General features: G+C 41.1%; 1 long non-coding RNA gene across 4 annotated transcripts in view; it reads left to right on the top strand.

The window, feature by feature from the left end:
* LOC140226615 (uncharacterized) overlaps positions 1-18,990 on the top strand; it is a 53,955-nt gene extending 34,965 nt beyond the window's left edge. For 3 of the 4 annotated variants that reach the window (XR_011900991.1, XR_011900992.1, XR_011900993.1), the window contains exons 10-12: positions 7,257-7,360; positions 10,129-10,231; positions 11,292-12,695. This is a non-coding gene — a long non-coding RNA (uncharacterized lncRNA). Of the gene's footprint in view, positions 1-7,256; positions 7,361-10,128; positions 10,232-11,291; positions 12,696-18,910 lie in introns of those variants that run through there. The other variant, XR_011900994.1, reaches the window with a different exon arrangement.
* The last annotated feature ends 288 nt before the right edge of the window (positions 18,991-19,278 follow it).

Genomic DNA, 19,278 nt, shown 5'->3' with positions numbered 1-19,278 from the left:
TACTCTAAACCTTTCAGCCTGTCCAGTTTTTAAGCAATGTACGTCGACAAACCCTCCATTGCGATGGAATAAGCAGTCAAAATGCCCAGAATACATTTCGGAGTGATATTCTGAATAATTGGTTCGAAGTGAGGTGAGAAAAATTATGTCATTGTCCGTTCCCTCAGAGATGCTGTAGACCTTGACTGAAGCTGCTAGATGGCAGGACAAAACCAATGTCACCAAGAGGTGTACACTAGTTTTCTTGACGAAAGACATTTCCACACTTTTCCCAAAATGGTGCAAAATACCCTTAGGTAGTTTAGTTCCAGTAGATTTGTACGATAAACTCACAGACCACAGGTGATTCAAGCATTGGTAGAAAGCAAAGGTTCAGTATGTATCATTAACAAGGCGAGCACGTGTGACGTCAGAGTTAAAGTCATGACCACGTGACCTCACAGGGTGAGATGATGTCACTGATCTCTGCTCTTTGCCTGGATTGGTAACCAAGTTTCACTGAGTGAAGCTCAAAAGGTTTACAGGTAAAAGGGTGCGAAAAACATTGTAGGCGGTCGTAGGAGGGAGCTGCCATTGTTGTCATAGACGCTTGCCTTGCCTGACATTGTGCAGTCATTGAACAATAGATGGCAGCACACGATTATTTCCTCTCCATTTATTCCCATACTCGTACGTCACCTATCCAGTTCAAAGTAGAGATTATTTGTGAAGTTCCATCATTGTTACCGATAACCTACCCATCTTTTTATATGCCGCCATACGAGTATCTGATTGGTCATTGTGAACGTGGCTCGTGTCAAACGATTGTTTTAAGACTCGAATTCATTGCTTCGGTAGGAGAAAATGCTCATTGGGTAATAGTATACTGTCAGTTGGAAAATTTAAGGGCAGTCGTCCGTCAAATATAATCTGTCCGTTAGAATTGTTGAAGTTGTGTCAGCGGAAATGAGATGATTTGCATACCTTTGACAATGGCGAACTTTATTACATTAAAACTAGAAAGCGCAGGAGCATGATGCAGTGTATTGTGTGTGTGTGTGTGTGTGTGTGTGTGTGTGTATTATCAGCAATACTAAACTGCACTCTTATTTCCTTTCGTATTAATGAAGTCAAATTTTAGTATTAGAAAACAGAGTGTCGTTTGTTTTTTGTATTTTGTTTTTTGTTTCTGTTTTGTTCTTGTTTATGTTTTGTTTGTTTGTTTGTTTGTTTGTTTTTTTTTTTTTGCTTAAAGGGGAAGGCTAGTAACTGATCAGTGGGAATCAATGGAAATGCTGGGAGATGATTGTTCCAATCCTTATGGGATTCATTCAAGAGTTCATTATATATCTATTGTTGTGTGAAAATGATTTGCCTCAGAACGGTCTCATATTCAAGTAATGTGCAGATTAATGCACCGTCACTGACCAGGGACGCTAAGCTGGAAGCATTAAACTGCACATTACTTGAATATGAGACCATTCTGAAGCAAATCATTTTCACACAACAATAGATATACAATGAACTCTTGAATGAATCCCATAAGGATTGGAACAATCATCTTCCAGCATTTCCACTGATTCCCACTGATCAGTTACTAGCCTTCCCCTTTAATCCTTTTGCTCAGGCTACGGTTACAACTGAGAGCGGCGACCGACCGATTTGTAGCCTGCTCGGTCGTCGCTGAAATTTTGGGACCGCCGAGAAGTTTGTGAAGTTGTCGAGCAGGCTGTAAAACCCCAGCGATGCCTGAGCGATGCCCTGTCGATATCCCGAGATATTCCCAAGTTCCCGTTTTAAATTAAACATTATTGTTAAAATTTTCTGCCTGTAATCGCCTTCTTTAAAGGTAGGGAATCCCATTTGCATGCCTTAAATGAAGAGTTGTATAAATACAGTGGTATGTTGAAGAGAGTATCATGTTAGAAACTCCCATAAAGTATTGAAAGTGGAAGGTAACATTTAGTACATTTTTATTGACCGTTAGATTTTGAATTGAATTTTTCTTCGGGGCTCACCGTAAATTCCAGTACATTACTAGGCTACCTTTGCAGACCCATGCACTGCATGTGTGTCCATCATGTATATTTTGTGAAGAATGTTCATCAAAACTTACAAACATTTCCATATACATTCTTGCCACACACTCTATATGTTATTACATCAGCTCTTATACTTTTAGATTTGAGTTTATATAGATAAAAATACAGAAGACTGCAACAAAAAGGCTTAAGTGTGGCTGACACACAGAACTACTGAGTAGTTGAGTTTTTTGCATTATTCAAATTGTAGATAACTGTTGACTTCCAAATTTCTCAGCAGTGGCCTAAACAATTCCCCTGAGGTTCATATTTAATGTTTTGCTGCATTTTGGGAGGTCTGTAAAAGGTATCCCCTACCTTTAAATTCACCATACTACACTTAAGTGGCACATCCCTTTGATAGGGAGACAAAGAGGATACTAAGCATACATCAGCAGCATCCAACAAGGCGAGTCATAATGGGAATGATATTTATTTAGTTGAACAGCTGCGCCACTAGATGTGTAGGAATTCGACAAACTCTGCTTGTTCTTCAGCATTTGTTTGTTTTTCTTTGCCACAAGTTTGCAAATATGATAAAGCTATACACCTGCTGATGTAAATGAATAGAACGAAGTCATGCGAACATCTAAAAGCGGTACGAAGCCTTGTAAGAAACATGTGCCTTCAAAATGTCTCATGCTTTTACTAGTCAGTGTCATTCGGCACAACCACGTTTTCAAAAAGGTAAAGGCAATGATGTCATAGATTCAAATGTCTAACACAATTTTTTTGTTTTTGTTTTTGAAAGAAAATGAATAAGTTTTCAAATTGTCGCCCCCTCCAAAAGAGAGACTGAGAAAGAAAGAAAAAATCAAATCAATCACAGACTTGTTTAGAAACCAAGAGGAGAGTTGTAAGGTGATAACTGGTATAGTTCAGACCTTATTGATGATATTTTTATCATAAATATCAGTTGTTTATTGATATTGATAGTTGATTAGCCAATTGTTTGTTATAGTGTAGTGTAGTATAGTGTGTGTTTTAGTGTTATAGTTATAGTTTGCTATACACTCTGAGAAATATAGGTTGAACTTTGCACGTTGTCACAATGGGAGCACCTTTACAAGTACAACTTTGCACCTTTCAAATCAGGGCCATTCGTCTGCAACTTTAAAGGTGCAAAGTTGATGCTATTTTCCTGACTGTGTATAGTTAGTTTCTACTTGATATTTGCTATAGTTAATAGTTCATATCTCATTTTTACTACTGTACAGTGCAGCTGGACGTTGGTTATTGATAGAGTAGTTAAAAGTTGAACTTTGATTGTTGACAAATTGATAGATGCTTACTCACGCATAGTTGGTAGTTTATATTAATTGATAGTTGATTGTTCATATGAGGTGCTTATTGATGGTTGATATTCAATACTTTTACTGCCCACCGTATAGAAATGTGATTTTTTACTCGCGTTCCATGCAATTTGCATCGCTTTGCACGTTCCCAGGTAACATGCCCATATGGGACCCATACGGGCATACTCCGGGCCACGTGGGCCATCTGGGTTAGGGTAAATCCCATATGTATCTAGCATCAGACCCATATGGGATAACCCATATGGGTTTTTAAATGGGACTGCCCATGTGGGTATCATAATGGAAATGAGCTGCGCAAACCCATCTGGGCAAGATTGTTAAATGCCCATATGGGTTACACATGTGAACAAAATGGGTAAACCCATCTGGGCAAGATATGTAAATACCCATATGGGTTTCATATGGGTACAAAATGGGAAAAGCTATCTGGGTAAAATATGCAATGCCCATATGCATTCCATATGGGAATCTACTGCGTGAATCCATATGGGTAATAATGTAAATATCCATATGGGCTTCATATGGGAATGAGCAGGGCATACCCATCTGGGTAAAATAAGTGAATGTCCATGTGGGTTTCGTGCGAGAAATAAATGGGCAAATCCATGTGGGTGAGATATGGAAATATCTATATGGGCTTCATATGGGAATAAGCTGGGGAAACCCATCTTGGTAAAATAAGTAAATGTCTATATGGGTTACACATGTGAAATAAATGGGCAAACCCATCTGGGTGAGATATGTAAATATCTATATGGGTTTCATATGGGAATGAGCTGGGCAAACCCATCTGGGTAAAATAAGTAAATGCCCATACGGGTTTCACATGGGAAATGAATAGGGAAACCATCTGGGCAGTACATGTAAGTGCCCATATGGACTCCAAATGGGAAGTAAATGGGTTAACCCACCTGTGTAATACATGTATCCTATATGCCTATACGGTCTCCATATGGGCATGGAATGAGCAAACCCATATGGATGAGATACCGATGCCCATATGCATACATATGGGATACAACTGGGCAAACCGATCTGTGTGAGATCTGTCAATATACATATGGGTTTCATGTGGATATGAAGTGGGCAAACCCAGCTGGGTTAGAGGTGAACATGATTATCTCTATGGGCAGCATATTGGAATGAACTGGGTAAACCCATCTGGGTAAGAGCTGAACATATCTATGTGGGTACCATATGGGAAAGAACTGGGCAAACTCATCTGGGTGACGGATGAACCTATCTGTGTGGGTACCATATGGGAATGAAGTTAGCAACTTGTGACCCATCTGGGTAAGAGCTGATCATATCTTTTTGGGAACCTTATAAGAAAAACCTAGGCAAACCCATCTGGGTAATAGATGAACATACCACTAGGTACCATATTAGAATGAACTGGGCAACTCATCTGGGCAAGAGATGAACATAATTATGTGGGTACCATATGGGAATGAACTGAGCAAAAATCTGGGTAGGAGATAAGCATATTTATGTGGTACCATGTTGGAATGAACTGGGCAAACCCATTTGAGTAAGAGCTGAACATATCTTCTTGGCTATACCATTTGGGAAAGAACTGGGCAAACCCATCTGGGTAATAGATTAACATATTTATGAGGGTATACCATATTATTGGAATGAACTGCGCAACCATGTCTGGGTAAGAGATGAACATATCTGTGTGGGTGTCATACGGGAATGAACTTGGTAAACCCATCTGGGTTAGAGATGGACATATCTATTTGGGTACGTTATGGGAATGAACTGGGCATGAGATTAACATACTTATGTGGGTGAAATATTGGAATGAACTGGGCAAACCCATTTGGGTAGGAGATGATGTGGGTACCATACTGGAATGAACTGGGCAAACCCATCTGGGTAAGAGATGAGCATAATCTATTTGGGTATCATATGGGAATGACCTGGGCAAACCCATCTCGGGAATAGATGTAAATGCTTATATGGGTTTCATATGGGGTCAACCTGGGTAGAACCATCTGGGTAAGATATACAAATGCCCATATGGGATTTACATGCAGCACAGGTTCAGGGAGAATTAGATGGCAACACCAACATTTCCAAAGGGCATTATTTTTGACAGAATTGTGCAATTTTCTTCAAACCTTACTAAACTGTTCTTTTCATATTGCTGCATTCACCCAATCAACACGTATAGTTTAGGTATTATTCCCCTTACAGAAGCTGTTAAAAATATCTCACGATTTCTAGCTTTTACGCTTGTTTATCAAGTAATATTATGAATGCCTATATCCAGCTGAGGGACGCAAGTCAACAGATATCAATTAGAACAATGCACAAATACACTGTATATTCACTTTGAATAAGATACTTGATCTATTGACTACATACATTCAAGAGTGAATTGGGGGAATAACACCTCTCTATGTGTAGGTCATTGGTGGTGGTGGATGTACAGTGTATATACATTATGTTTACATGGTATTTAGGTAGCTTTCGTAGATGTGCCACGTACCTTACTAGGGCTGTTCATCGAAGAAATAAACACAAAATCTACACAATATGTGGACTGCTCATAACAGAGGTTTGGTGTCAGTTTTCCATCAACTCAACGTGCCAGTGTCTCCTGCCATTGCCGCTGGGCAAGCTGTGGTTAATCATAATGAGGTAGGCCTGTTCCATAGGTTAAAGACACGATATGGTAAACTCACCGTTTGCAAAAATGTTAGCCACGTTACCCAGATGGGACCCACGGTGTACCTATATGTGCCATCTTGGATCTCCCATATGGGTCCCATGTAAATCTTGGGTGCAAATTCCTAGGGGCCCCATATATGCATACGCATGTGGGACCCATGGTGAAACCCCATCTGAAGCCCATATGGGGAACCCACATGGTGCCCACATATTTACCACATACATATACCAAGATGGGTCCCATTGGGACCCCATATGGGTCATTTTGGATTGCCCATATGGGTCCCATGTAAATCTGCAAAATACTAGGGGCTCCATATGGGCATACCCATGTGGGACCCATGATGAAACCCCACCAAAAGCCCATATAGGATAACCCACACAGTGCCCACATATTTACCACATACGTTGCCCAGATGGGTCCCACAAGGAACCCATATGTGTCATTCGGGATCGCCCATATGGGTCCCATGTAAATCTTAGGTGCAAAATCCTAGGGGCCCCATATGGGCATACCCATGTGGGACCCATGATGAAACCCCACACAAAGCCCATATGGGATAACCCACACAGTGCCCACATATTTACCACATACGTTGCCCAGATGGGTCCCACAAGGAACCCATATGTGTCATTTGGGATTGCCCATATGGGTCCCATGTAAATCTTGGGTGCAAAATCCTAGGGGCCCCATATGGGCATACCCATGTGGGACCCATGATGATTTCCCAGCTAAAGCCCATATGGGAAAACCCTCATAGTGCCCACATATTTACCACATACATTACCCACATGGGCCCCGGCGGGAACTCATATGGGTCCCGTGTAAATCTTGGGTGCAAAATCCTAGGGGTCCCATATGGGCATACCCATGTGGGACCCATATTCAAACCCATATTGGGCCCACATGCAACCCATATGGGCATGTTACCTGGGTTGTTATATCCGCAACCAAGACACACAGTACGCTACACACGAAATTGCATATAATATGACTAAAATATGGAATCCACTTTTCAATTTCTCTGAAAAGTATTTGAATAATAACGATTACTCCAATTCTTTGAAGGTCGGTAAGGAAGCGGTTACAAAAATGTAACCGATTTCATCTCAGTTTCAGTCGGAGAAGAAGAAGGTTTTCCGTAGATGGAAATATCGCATAATTACGGTCGGAAGTCTCTACAAACTTGTCGTTTCGCAGCAGAGCACGTCGCTACAAAGAGCTACACCCAGGGAGGTGGGAAGAGACCCTAGCAGTGCCGGCTGGATAGTATGATGAGGTGCATATAGCATATCGTAGCCAAGGTATAGTCTTCTTCTAGACGCTGAATAGTACCGAACCGCTACCACTGATTTATGTGTCGAAATAAAGTGGCCGTTGGGGGTGGTCTTCAATATCCCGTCGCTCGTTGCAAATGGAAAATGGAAAAACGAATATCGAACCGATATCCTGTTTTCCATTTCCTATTTTATGAAATATTGAGAAAATAGGATTTTGAGTCATTTTCCGCCATTTCATAATAATGAAACACGGAAAACAGGATTTCAGAGCAAATCCATTATCCCGTGTTCCACTTTCAGTTGAAAATAGGATATCGATATTTTATTCATTTTCCCGTTGAAATAGCAGACGGGCGACGGGATTTCCACGCAATATTCGATTTTCCGTCACCAGTTGTCGACCGGTCACTGAATGGTACTTTAATACCCTGATTCTCCCCCCCCCCTTAATTTCCAAAGCGAAAAAATACAGCCACAAACGGCACTTTGGGGACTGTAAAATGTCAAAATTTTCAAACTCGCTCGCTTCGCTCGCTCGCATTCAATTGTTATGCCATTCTCCTGATGTTGCATGCTGCCAGTAATTGCCAGCAGTTGTGCCCGGTGCGCCCCCCCCCCCCTTAATTTCCAAATCGAAAAATATAGCTACAAACGACAGTTTTGGGACTGTAAAAAGTCAAAATTTTCAAGCTCACTCGCTTTGTTATGCCATTCTCCTGATGTTGCTGCTAGTAACTGCCAGTAGTTTTCGCCCGGTGCGCCCCCCTTAATTTCCAAAGCGAAAAAAATACAGCCACAAACGACAGTTTGGGGGACTGTAAAATATCTAAATTTTCAAGCTCACTCGCTTCGCTCGCTCGCATTTAATCGTTATACCATTCTCCTGATGTTGCTACCAGTAATTGCCGGCAGTTGCGCCCGGTGTGCTCCCCCCCCCCCCTTAATTTCCAAAGCGAAAAAATACAGCCACAAACAGCACCTTAGGGACTGTAAAATGTCAAAATTTTCAAACTCGCTCGCTTCGCTCGCTCGCATTTAATCGTTATGCCATTCTCCTGATGTTGCTGCCAGTAATTGCCAGCAGTTGTGCCCGGTGCGCCCCCACTTAATTTCCAAATCGAAAAATATAGCTACAAACGACAGTTTTGGGACTGTAAAAAGTCAAAATTTTCAAGCTCACTCGCTTAGCTCGCTCGCATTTAATCGTTATGCCATTCCCCTGATGTTGCTGCCAGTACCTGCCACAGTTGCACCCGGTGCGCCCCCCTTAATTTCCAAAGCGAAAAAATACAGCCACAAACGGCAGTTTTTGGACTGTAAAATTTCACAATTTTCAAGCTCGCTCGCTCCGCTCGCTCGCATTGAATCGCTATACCATTCTCCTGATGTTGCTGTCAGTGATTGACAGCAGTTGCGCCCGGTGCGGCCCCCCTTAATTTTCAAAGCAAAGAAGTATATCTACAAACGGCAGTTTTTAGACTGTAAAAGTATTATGTCAAAATTTTCAAGCTCGCTCGCTCCGCTCGCTCGCATTTAATCGCTATGCCATTCTCCTGATGTTGCTGCCAGTGATTGACAGCAGTTGCGCCCGGTGTGCCCCCCCTTAATTTCCAAAGCGAAGAATATAGCTACAAACTGTCAAAATTTTCAATGTAAAAATATTTCACCGTGGGAGGGGGAAACCCCTACCATACCCCCCCCCCCCTCACTTGCTTCGCTCCCTCACGATCTCATAACCGCTCCCCCTATAAGATCAAATCCTGTCTCCGCCGGTGATAGGCCCAACTATTTAGTAGGCCTTCGCAATGATGTCGCACAGGCGGAGCAAGACCTGAAATACCACGATTTAGTCATTCAATAATATATTTTGAATATTTCATTTTCTATTGTTTTTTTTTTAAAGAAGAAAAAACAAAAATTTCACCAAAAGTGTGCGCCAGATCGCTGAATTTCAGGTTTGAAAATGCAAAATCTTCCTCGTGTGGGAGAGGGATACACCCCCCCCCCCTACACACCATCTCCCCGTTCGGTCGCTCCGCTCCCTCTCATATTATTTCAAAAACAAAAAATGTCTTCATACTTTTAAGGTCTGATTTTCCGCCGCAAGTCATCTGACAAGCAAAAAAAAAAAAAGCAACAACAAGAACAAAAAGTCGTCATTATTTTTGCTGCCACTTTCCTCCCACTTTATATTTCATGCAAAAGAGTGGGACATCCGATCCCTGTAAAGTGTGCGTGTGGGGGGGGGGGGCACCAAGCTTCCCCCCCCCCCCCCCCCCCAAGGCTGCGCCGGTCCGGTTATGTATAGACGGGCTTGTAATCGTGGTGATGGTGACCATCCCCCCCCCCCCACTCCTCAGTACGGATTTACGCCGTTGCCATGACAATAAATTGTTAGACCTTTCTTGTGTCATAATGTTATCCATCAAAATTACTAATCTCACCACCTATATGATCGTTAGTTGAACACAACGTATCTCAGGTACTTATTAAAAAAAGCTTTTAGTTAACAAATATAAAAACACCAAACCATACCATACCAAACAAAGAAATGGTAGCCAGACATATAATTCCGCGGCAGTGATCCCTGCCATCGGACCATAATGTCAAGTCTTGTACAAATGGATTATGACGGATTAAATGCCTTCATTCCTCTGATCAAGCTAATTAACCCATTCTTCTGTTGCTTTTGATAAGGAAGTTGTGTAGTCTAGTTGTTCGGTCGAAAACCTTCTTGTTGATGTTATCATTATCATGATACTAATACATGTTCAAAAATGGCGAGTTTACAGGGTGAATATAACCATGGACCTACTAACGAATGGACTTTCAACGAAAGCTACCACTTTGGAGTATGACTACGAGATCCGCCGCCAACTGACTATGCGCATCTCAGTGAGTACATACAGGTGTCTCTAAAATGATGATTGAATAATCATGCATCCTCACTGACAAAAGAACTGCTTCCCTTATTCTGGTCTTATTTGGCTGCAAACTTCAGAACATGACTGATTTCGTTCCATTGGACTGGAAATTACCGATTCGCTCACTAGCGCTCACACATATGACTTTGCCTGATAGTAAGACAGAGATATCCCCTTGCCTTGCTATCTGTTTTTACTCTGGAAAAATGTGAGAAAAAGGTGGGATATGAGATAACAAGTCATGATCAATGTAATAGCTAAAAACTTAGCTATCCCTTCAAAAGTACCTGCATTTAGCTAATGAAAATGTCTGAGCGGTGATACATACCACAACTGCACATGCATTTTCCTTGATTTAAATCATTTGTTTTCTTCTTTGCATTTAGTTCATAGATTTTTCAAAGCTGCTTTGTGTTTTTTCCCCCAGCTTGTCTGCGGCGGATTTCATAAGATCAAAGCAGAGAAGAATGTTCAAAATGCTTTTGTGACAGTTTTTACAAAGACAAAGGCACGCATTAATTAAGGAAATGATGACCGTCCATGTGTACAATTTTATATATAGTAAGTCCATGATATAACATTTCATCAATTTTCCACTTTCTATAGCTTAGAAAAAAAAAAGAAAAAATGTAAGTGGGCATATTTAAAATACTACATGATAACACAAGGTCCCTGGAACGTGTCGGACCCCCAATTTTATGTAATAAATGTGATGGGTAGAGCTTGGTTACATCCGGGCTTCTTTAGGAGGTATGGAAGTATCCTCCTTTACATTTCTTATTTATCGATATTAATTTTCTTAGGGAGGGAGGTTGCAAGAGATCAGGTGGCTGCAATAATGCTCTATTCTAAAGTTAAATCAACACTAAATACGTAAGATTCTGTACGAAAATTAGCAATTCTGTATACATTCAATATGATATGATATGATATTTGAATGAATAATATTTGTGTGTAGGCACTCGTTTCAAGCATTCTTGTTTGGGTTTAAACCACTTCTTATTTTCTCACACTGTGGTGCAAATGAGCAGCAGTTCATCGAAGACTTGACGTCCATCCAGAAGGAAGCTTGAATGGTATCCACCGAGTGTTCTGGTCTACCAAACGATGGCGCCTTTATGACATCTTTGAGCAGGCGATATATCCTAGGGGATTCGAATCCATTCCTAGAGGAACAAAGCAGTGTACCTCAACCCAGTCTGGTGAATACGATGATGACACGTTCTCACACTCAACTGGTCCAGGTGGAGTGATTACATCGACGTATACATCTACGACTTCATGATCTATTTCACCGTTCCTGCTTCCTGCAACAAGTAATATGTATGATCCTTTGTCTTCCTTTCGGACATCTTTGACTGTGAGAGTGACGGTCAACTCATCTCTGCTTACTGTTACTCTAAACCTTTCAGCCTGTCCAGTTTTTAAGCAATGTACGTCGACAAACCCTCCATTGCGATGGAATAAGCAGTCAAAATGCCCAGAATACATTTCGGAGTGATATTCTGAATAATTGGTTCGAAGTGAGGTGAGAAAAATTATGTCATTGTCCGTTCCCTCACAGATGCTGTAGACCTTGACTGAAGCTGCTAGATGGCAGGACAAAACCAATGTCACCAAGAGGTGTACACTAGTTTTCTTGACGAAAGACATTTCCACACTTTTCCCAAAATGGTGCAAAATACCCTTAGGTAGTTTAGTTCCAGTAGATTTGTACGATAAACTCACAGACCACAGGTGATTCAAGCATTGGTAGAAAGCAAAGGTTCAGTATGTATCATTAACAAGGCGAGCACGTGTGACGTCAGAGTTAAAGTCATGACCACGTGACCTCACAGGGTGAGATGATGTCACTGATCTCTGCTCTTTGCCTGGATTGGTAACCAAGTTTCACTGAGTGAAGCTCAAAAGGTTTACAGGTAAAAGGGTGCGAAAAACATTGTAGGCGGTCGTAGGAGGGAGCTGCCATTGTTGTCATAGACGCTTGCCTTGCCTGACATTGTGCAGTCATTGAACAATAGATGGCAGCACACGATTATTTCCTCTCCATTTATTCCCATACTCGTACGTCACCTATCCAGTTCAAAGTAGAGATTATTTGTGAAGTTCCATCATTGTTACCGATAACCTACCCATCTTTTTATATGCCGCCATACGAGTATCTGATTGGTCATTGTGAACGTGGCTCGTGTCAAACGATTGTTTTAAGACTCGAATTCATTGCTTCGGTAGGAGAAAATGCTCATTGGGTAATAGTATACTGTCAGTTGGAAAATTTAAGGGCAGTCGTCCGTCAAATATAATCTGTCCGTTAGAATTGTTGAAGTTGTGTCAGCGGAAATGAGATGATTTGCATACCTTTGACAATGGCGAACTTTATTACATTAAAACTAGAAAGCGCAGGAGCATGATGCAGTGTATTGTGTGTGTGTGTGTGTGTGTGTGTGTGTGTATTATCAGCAATACTAAACTGCACTCTTATTTCCTTTCGTATTAATGAAGTCAAATTTTAGTATTAGAAAACAGAGTGTCGTTTGTTTTTTGTATTTTGTTTTTTGTTTCTGTTTTGTTCTTGTTTATGTTTTGTTTGTTTGTTTGTTTGTTTGTTTTTTTTTTTTTTGCTTAAAGTGGAAGGCTAGTAACTGATCAGTGGGAATCAATGGAAATGCTGGGAGATGATTGTTCCAATCCTTATGGGATTCATTCAAGAGTTCATTATATATCTATTGTTGTGTGAAAATGATTTGCCTCAGAACGGTCTCATATTCAAGTAATGTGCAGATTAATGCACCGTCACTGACCAGGGACGCTAAGCTGGAAGCATTAAACTGCACATTACTTGAATATGAGACCATTCTGAAGCAAATCATTTTCACACAACAATAGATATACAATGAACTCTTGAATGAATCCCATAAGGATTGGAACAATCATCTTCCAGCATTTCCACTGATTCCCACTGATCAGTTACTAGCCTTCCCCTTTAATCCTTTTGCTCAGGCTACGGTTACAACTGAGAGCGGCGACCGACCGATTTGTAGCCTGCTCGGTCGTCGCTGAAATTTTGGGACCGCCGAGAAGTTTGTGAAGTTGTCGAGCAGGCTGTAAAACCCCAGCGATGCCTGAGCGATGCCCTGTCGATATCCCGAGATATTCCCAAGTTCCCGTTTTAAATTAAACATTATTGTTAAAATTTTCTGCCTGTAATCGCCTTCTTTAAAGGTAGGGAATCCCATTTGCATGCCTTAAATGAAGAGTTGTATAAATACAGTGGTATGTTGAAGAGAGTATCATGTTAGAAACTCCCATAAAGTATTGAAAGTGGAAGGTAACATTTAGTACATTTTTATTGACCGTTAGATTTTGAATTGAATTTTTCTTCGGGGCTCACCGTAAATTCCAGTACATTACTAGGCTACCTTTGCAGACCCATGCACTGCATGTGTGTCCATCATGTATATTTTGTGAAGAATGTTCATCAAAACTTACAAACATTTCCATATACATTCTTGCCACACACTCTATATGTTATTACATCAGCTCTTATACTTTTAGATTTGAGTTTATATAGATAAAAATACAGAAGACTGCAACAAAAAGGCTTAAGTGTGGCTGACACACAGAACTACTGAGTAGTTGAGTTTTTTGCATTATTCAAATTGTAGATAACTGTTGACTTCCAAATTTCTCAGCAGTGGCCTAAACAATTCCCCTGAGGTTCATATTTAATGTTTTGCTGCATTTTGGGAGGTCTGTAAAAGGTATCCCCTACCTTTAAATTCACCATACTACACTTAAGTGGCACATCCCTTTGATAGGGAGACAAAGAGGATACTAAGCATACATCAGCAGCATCCAACAAGGCGAGTCATAATGGGAATGATATTTATTTAGTTGAACAGCTGCGCCACTAGATGTGTAGGAATTCGACAAACTCTGCTTGTTCTTCAGCATTTGTTTGTTTTTCTTTGCCACAAGTTTGCAAATATGATAAAGCTATACACCTGCTGATGTAAATGAATAGAACGAAGTCATGCGAACATCTAAAAGCGGTACGAAGCCTTGTAAGAAACATGTGCCTTCAAAATGTCTCATGCTTTTACTAGTCAGTGTCATTCGGCACAACCACGTTTTCAAAAAGGTAAAGGCAATGATGTCATAGATTCAAATGTCTAACACAATTTTTTTTGTTTTTGTTTTTGAAAGAAAATGAATAAGTTTTCAAATTGTCGCCCCCTCCAAAAGAGAGACTGAGAAAGAAAGAAAAAATCAAATCAATCACAGACTTGTTTAGAAACCAAGAGGAGAGTTGTAAGGTGATAACTGGTATAGTTCAGACCTTATTGATGATATTTTTATCATAAATATCAGTTGTTTATTGATATTGATAGTTGATTAGCCAATTGTTTGTTATAGTGTAGTGTAGTATAGTGTGTGTTTTAGTGTTATAGTTATAGTTTGCTATACACTCTGAGAAATATAGGTTGAACTTTGCACGTTGTCACAATGGGAGCACCTTTACAAGTACAACTTTGCACCTTTCAAATCAGGGCCATTCGTCTGCAACTTTAAAGGTGCAAAGTTGATGCTATTTTCCTGACTGTGTATAGTTAGTTTCTACTTGATATTTGCTATAGTTAATAGTTCATATCTCATTTTTACTACTGTACAGTGCAGCTGGACGTTGGTTATTGATAGAGTAGTTAAAAGTTGAACTTTGATTGTTGACAAATTGATAGATGCTTACTCACGCATAGTTGGTAGTTTATATTAATTGATAGTTGATTGTTCATATGAGGTGCTTATTGATGGTTGATATTCAATACTTTTACTGCCCACCGTATAGAAATGTGATTTTTTACTCGCGTTCCATGCAATTTGCATCGCTTTGCACGTTCCCAGGTAACATGCCCATATGGGACCCATACGGGCATACTCCGGGCCACGTGGGCCATCTGGGTTAGGGTAAATCCCATATGTATCTAGCATCAGACCCATATGGGATAACCCATATGGGTTTTTAAATGGGACTGCCCATGTGGGTATCATAATGGAAATGAGCTGCGCAAACCCATCTGGGCAAGATTGTTAAATGCCCATATGGGTTACACATGTGAACAAAATGGGTAAACCCATCTGGGCAAGATATGTAAATACCCATATGGGTTTCATATGGGTACAAAATGGGAAAAGCTATCTGGGTAAAATATGCAATGCCCATATGCATTCCATATGGGAATCTACTGCGTGAATCCATATGGGTAATAATGTAAATATCCATATGGGCTTCATATGGGAATGAGCAGGGCATACCCATCTGGGTAAAATAAGTGAATGTCCATGTGGGTTTCGTGCGAGAAATAAATGGGCAAATCCATGTGGGTGAGATATGGAAATATCTATATGGGCTTCATATGGGAATAAGCTGGGGAAACCCATCTTGGTAAAATAAGTAAATGTCTATATGGGTTACACATGTGAAATAAATGGGCAAACCCATCTGGGTGAGATATGTAAATATCTATATGGGTTTCATATGGGAATGAGCTGGGCAAACCCATCTGGGTAAAATAAGTAAATGCCCATACGGGTTTCACATGGGAAATGAATAGGGAAACCATCTGGGCAGTACATGTAAGTGCCCATATGGACTCCAAATGGGAAGTAAATGGGTTAACCCACCTGTGTAATACATGTATCCTATATGCCTATACGGTCTCCATATGGGCATGGAATGAGCAAACCCATATGGATGAGATACCGATGCCCATATGCATACATATGGGATACAACTGGGCAAACCGATCTGTGTGAGATCTGTCAATATACATATGGGTTTCATGTGGATATGAAGTGGGCAAACCCAGCTGGGTTAGAGGTGAACATGATTATCTCTATGGGCAGCATATTGGAATGAACTGGGTAAACCCATCTGGGTAAGAGCTGAACATATCTATGTGGGTACCATATGGGAAAGAACTGGGCAAACTCATCTGGGTGACGGATGAACCTATCTGTGTGGGTACCATATGGGAATGAAGTTAGCAACTTGTGACCCATCTGGGTAAGAGCTGATCATATCTTTTTGGGAACCTTATAAGAAAAACCTAGGCAAACCCATCTGGGTAATAGATGAACATACCACTAGGTACCATATTAGAATGAACTGGGCAACTCATCTGGGCAAGAGATGAACATAATTATGTGGGTACCATATGGGAATGAACTGAGCAAAAATCTGGGTAGGAGATAAGCATATTTATGTGGTACCATGTTGGAATGAACTGGGCAAACCCATTTGAGTAAGAGCTGAACATATCTTCTTGGCTATACCATTTGGGAAAGAACTGGGCAAACCCATCTGGGTAATAGATTAACATATCTATGAGGGTATACCATATTATTGGAATGAACTGCGCAACCATGTCTGGGTAAGAGATGAACATATCTGTGTGGGTGTCATACGGGAATGAACTTGGTAAACCCATCTGGGTTAGAGATGGACATATCTATTTGGGTACGTTATGGGAATGAACTGGGCATGAGATTAACATACTTATGTGGGTGAAATATTGGAATGAACTGGGCAAACCCATTTGGGTAGGAGATGATGTGGGTACCATACTGGAATGAACTGGGCAAACCCATCTGGGTAAGAGATGAGCATAATCTATTTGGGTATCATATGGGAATGACCTGGGCAAACCCATCTCGGGAATAGATGTAAATGCTTATATGGGTTTCATATGGGGTCAACCTGGGTAGAACCATCTGGGTAAGATATACAAATGCCCATATGGGATTTACATGCAGCACAGGTTCAGGGAGAATTAGATGCAACACCAACATTTCCAAAGGGCATTATTTTGACAGAATTGTGCAATTTTCTTCAAACCTTACTAAACTGTTCTTTTCATATTGCTGCATTCACCCAATCAACACGTATAGTTTAGGTATTATTCCCCTTACAGAAGCTGTTAAAAATATCTCACGATTTCTAGCTTTTACGCTTGTTTATCAAGTAATATTATGAATGCCTATATCCAGCTGAGGGACGCAAGTCAACAGATATCAATTAGAACAATGCACAAATACACTGTATATTCACTTTGAATAAGATACTTGATCTATTGACTACATACATTCAAGAGTGAATTGGGGGAATAACACCTCTCTATGTGTAGGTCATTGGTGGTGGTGGATGTACAGTGTATATACATTATGTTTACATGGTATTTAGGTAGCTTTCGTAGATGTGCCACGTACCTTACTAGGGCTGTTCATCGAAGAAATAAACACAAAATCTACACAATATGTGGACTGCTCATAACAGAGGTTTGGTGTCAGTTTTCCATCAACTCAACGTGCCAGTGTCTCCTGCCATTGCCGCTGGGCAAGCTGTGGTTAATCATAATGAGGTAGGCCTGTTCCATAGGTTAAAGACACGATATGGTAAACTCACCGTTTGCAAAAATGTTAGCCACGTTACCCAGATGGGACCCACGGTGTACCTATATGTGCCATCTTGGATCTCCCATATGGGTCCCATGTAAATCTTGGGTGCAAATTCCTAGGGGCCCCATATATGCATACGCATGTGGGACCCATGGTGAAACCCCATCTGAAGCCCATATGGGGGAACCCACATGGTGCCCACATATTTACCACATACATATACCAAGATGGGTCCCATTGGGACCCCATATGGGTCATTTTGGATTGCCCATATGGGTCCCATGTAAATCTGCAAAATACTAGGGGCTCCATATGGGCATACCCATGTGGGACCCATGATGAAACCCCACCAAAAGCCCATATAGGATAACCCACACAGTGCCCACATATTTACCACATACGTTGCCCAGATGGGTCCCACAAGGAACCCATATGTGTCATTCGGGATCGCCCATATGGGTCCCATGTAAATCTTAGGTGCAAAATCCTAGGGGCCCCATATGGGCATACCCATGTGGGACCCATGATGAAACCCCACACAAAGCCCATATGGGATAACCCACACAGTGCCCACATATTTACCACATACGTTGCCCAGATGGGTCCCACAAGGAACCCATATGTGTCATTTGGGATTGCCCATATGGGTCCCATGTAAATCTTGGGTGCAAAATCCTAGGGGCCCCATATGGGCATACCCATGTGGGACCCATGATGATTTCCCAGCTAAAGCCCATATGGGAAAACCCTCATAGTGCCCACATATTTACCACATACATTACCCACATGGGCCCCGGCGGGAACTCATATGGGTCCCGTGTAAATCTTGGGTGCAAAATCCTAGGGGTCCCATATGGGCATACCCATGTGGGACCCATATTCAAACCCATATTGGGCCCACATGCAACCCATATGGGCATGTTACCTGGGTTGTTATATCCGCAACCAATACACACAGTACGCTACACACGAAATTGCATATAATATGACTAAAATATGGAATCCACTTTTCAATTTCTCTGAAAAGTATTTGAATAATAACGATTACTCCAATTCTTTGAAGGTCGGTAAGGAAGCGGTTACAAAAATGTAACCGATTTCATCTCAGTTTCAGTCGGAGAAGAAGAAGGTTTTCCGTAGATGGAAATATCGCATAATTACGGTCGGAAGTCTCTACAAACTTGTCGTTTCGCAGCAGAGCACGTCGCTACAAAGAGCTACACCCAGGGAGGTGGGAAGAGACCCTAGCAGTGCCGGCTGGATAGTATGATGAGGTGCATATAGCATATCGTAGCCAAGGTATAGTCTTCTTCTAGACGCTGAATAGTACCGAACCGCTACCACTGATTTATGTGTCGAAATAAAGTGGCCGTTGGGGGTGGTCTTCAATATCCCGTCGCTCGTTGCAAATGGAAAATGGAAAACGAATATCGAACCGATATCCTGTTTTCCATTTCCTATTTTATGAAATATTGAGAAAATAGGATTTTGAGTCATTTTCCGCCATTTCATAATAATGAAACACGGAAAACAGGATTTCAGAGCAAATCCATTATCCCGTGT

The sequence above is a fragment of the Diadema setosum genome, chromosome 3 (genome assembly GCF_964275005.1).
Source record: "Diadema setosum chromosome 3, eeDiaSeto1, whole genome shotgun sequence".
Lineage (NCBI taxonomy): Eukaryota > Metazoa > Echinodermata > Echinoidea > Diadematoida > Diadematidae > Diadema > Diadema setosum.
The sequence above is the reverse complement of the archived record's forward strand: the minus strand, read 5'-3'. Positions and strand labels throughout refer to the sequence as shown.